Below are 3,225 nucleotides of genomic sequence, written 5' to 3' on the forward strand. Positions count from 1 at the left end.
CTATCTAGCTATCTCTGCCTGGTATCAGGATTACAGGGGGCCGCCATGCCTAGCAGCGCGCACGTGTTTGTGTGAGTGTATGTGTGTGTGTGTGTGTGTGTGTGTGTGTGTGCGTGTGTGCATGTGTGTGTGTGTGTGTGTGTGTGTGTGTGTGTGTGTGTGTGTGTGTGTGTGCATGCTGGGGGATCTGAACTTTGACCCTCACGCTTGTGTCGAAAATATTTTACCCATTGAGCCATTTTCCAAGGCCCTCTGTAGCTACTTTTAATCACTGTAAGGAAATGAAATGTTGAACTAAAATGATTAGAGAGTAATTATCTAAAATACCTTTCCTTAAATGTCGGAGGAACGTAGCCAAGCAGGACCAGCAGCAACGCTGGCACATGTGCCACGGATGCTTCCTCCCGAGCCAACCTTGAATCTGCCGGCAAGGCTAGAGACCGCTGACGCAGATGCAGGATCAGGCGAAGGAGCAAGTCAATGAGAGAGAGACAGCACCTCATCTGGCTTCTTGAGTGTCAGTGAGAAGCTGGGCGAGCGGTACAAAGGTTCGCCCAGTTCCCGCAGTAAAAAAATCTGCTTTTGCCACTTGCCTGACTCCCGGAATCTGTGTTGTTGACTCTGCGCCTTCTGACTTCTGACCCCTGACCCCAAGGGTCTTGGTCGGTGTGGAAAGCAACACTGAGAGACGGGTTTTCTAATCACGTGAGTAATGAGGAGGTTTTGAATCATCTCCTGACTGTGAGAATGGATGGGTTTCTGCTCTTGGGACCCTTCCTCCTGCTGGTTGCTGTATCCAACTCCAAAACGAACGTTTTTGCTTTATCTTGTATTTTCTTTTCTTATGCACAGTTGTTATCCCTTAGAAACCTGCTATTTTCTAATGAGAGACAGAAAGGGAAAGGACCTGGAGGAGAGGGGATGTCGGGAGGAGCTGGGAGGAGTAGAGGTAGGGGAAACTATACTTAGGTTATATTGTATGAGAAAAGAATCTGTTTTCAATAAAAACAAAAGAAAAAATCTTTTTAAAAAAAGATTTTAGGGCTGGAGAGATGGCTCAGTGGTTAAGAGCACTGGCTACTCTTCCAGAGGTCCTGAGTTCAAATCCCAGATACCGTATAATAGCTCACAACCATCTGTAATGGGATCCAATGCCCTCTTCTGGTGTGTCTGAAGACAGCTACAGTAGACACATATAAATAAAAATAAATCTTAAGGAAAAGCCTGCCCCACATGTGGCCCATGTGGCCCATATATATACAGCCACCAAAACTAGATAAGATTGATGAAGCTCAAAATGCATGCTGAAAGGAACCTGATATAGATCTCTCCTGAGAGACACATCCAGAGCATGTCCAATACAGAGGTCAATGCTAGCAGCAAACCACTGAACTGAGAACAGGACCCCCTTGGGGGGAATTAAAGGAAGGATTGAAAGAGCTGAAGGGACTTGCAACCCCTTCAGAACAACAATGCCAACCAACCAGAGCTTCCAGGGACTAAACCACTACTGAAAGACTATACATGGACTGACCCAGGACTCCAACTGCATATGTAGCAGAGAATAGCCTTGTTGGGGCACCAGTGGAAGGGGAAGCCCTTGGTCCTTCCAAGGTTGGACCCCCAGTGCAGGGGGATATATATGGGGGGCAGTAAGGGGGATAGTTGGGGGGAATACTCATATGGGGGGAGGGAGCTTATGGACAGGAAACCGGGAAGGGGAATAACATTTGAAATGTAAGTAAAGAAATATATCTAAATAAATAAATAAGTAAATAAATAAATAAAGTTAAAAACAGAAAGATCTATTTCAAAATCCCATAGTAATAAGAATTTTCAAGTGTTGCTATGTGGTATCCTAGCTGGCCCTTTGTTGAACAGACGCTCCTTTTGCAGTTGACCACCATATAAATAATCCTCTCTTCTAAAATTGGCTTTACTTGATATGGGAAAAAATATATATCCTTCAAGTCTGTTTTCACAGTCTGTCCACAGATGCAGAGAACACCATGGGCTTTCTGTACTAAAGATGGAGTCAAGTTCATGAGCATCATTTGGTTCTGTCCCTTGTTTACAAACTGTGTCCACTAAATACTGTAGGACCCTTGAAGGGAACACTTCAGAACAGTATCAGTCAGTTTGCGGACCTTATGTAAAAGGAAGCATGGTATTGATGTTGTATAGATATTTCCTCCAAAACAAAACACTTCATCCTACAGGGAAGCCCATTAAGACTCCTGATGTTCTAAAGGGAAGGAAGACACTTCATCCTCCAGTGTTTCCCCTGAACACTCGGGGGAAGGGGGGGGAAACAATAGCTCCCCCTTCAGGAAGTCCCTGAAACTGAGCTGATTCACAAGGCCCCTCATTCCCCAAATATAAATATAAAAAATATAAATAAGTAATAAGGACTGCTGAAAGACACTTTCAGACAAGGTGAACTGAGCTGCCCACAAAGAACAGAAACCAGCACTTCACTTTTTTTTTTTTTTTTTTTTAAGACAGGATAACAGGTAGTCCCTCCAGGCTAGCTACAAACTTGCTTTGTATTCGATGGCCATTAGCTTTTGATTTTTTCTTCCCCCTTAGTGTTGTATTTGTAAGAGTAAAGTACTATGCCCAGTTAATGCAGGGCTGGACACAAAAGCCAGAGCTCCATGCATGCTAGATAAGGAAGCTACCAACTGAGCTATAGCCCCAGCTTGTCAAATATTTTTAACTCAAAAAGCCTTCCCAATAGCCTTCCAGGGCCTTGTGCTTGCTAGGAAAATGCACTACCACTGAGCTATACCACCAGCCCTCTTGTGTGGTTCTTCCTCCCCCCTTTTTTATGCCTTTGCCTTTGGTTTTGTTTGGTTTTATTTTTGTTTTGTTTGTTTGATTGAAACAGAATTGTGATGATAACTATCTCAGGCTGTCCTAGGAATCACTGTGTAGCCCAGACAGGCCTCTGACTTGGGATTCATTGCTAGCCATGAAGTTCAGCTTTAGTGAGCTTCATTTTTTTTTTTTCAAAAAAAAAATTCTCTTTCTCTTTAGCATTGGTCAGATTTAAAAAGTCTTAAAAATACCTGGGGAGTCACAACATATCCCATTATATATTATATTTTGGTATACTGTATTTCTTTTCCTTTATGCAGAATTTTTCATCAAATGTATTATTAAAGAAATCTGTGTATATTCAGTTATATACAATAATCTTATTATTTGAAATTCTAAATTTCT

This window comes from Rattus rattus, chromosome 14 (assembly GCF_011064425.1).
Source record: "Rattus rattus isolate New Zealand chromosome 14, Rrattus_CSIRO_v1, whole genome shotgun sequence".
Lineage (NCBI taxonomy): Eukaryota > Metazoa > Chordata > Mammalia > Rodentia > Muridae > Rattus > Rattus rattus.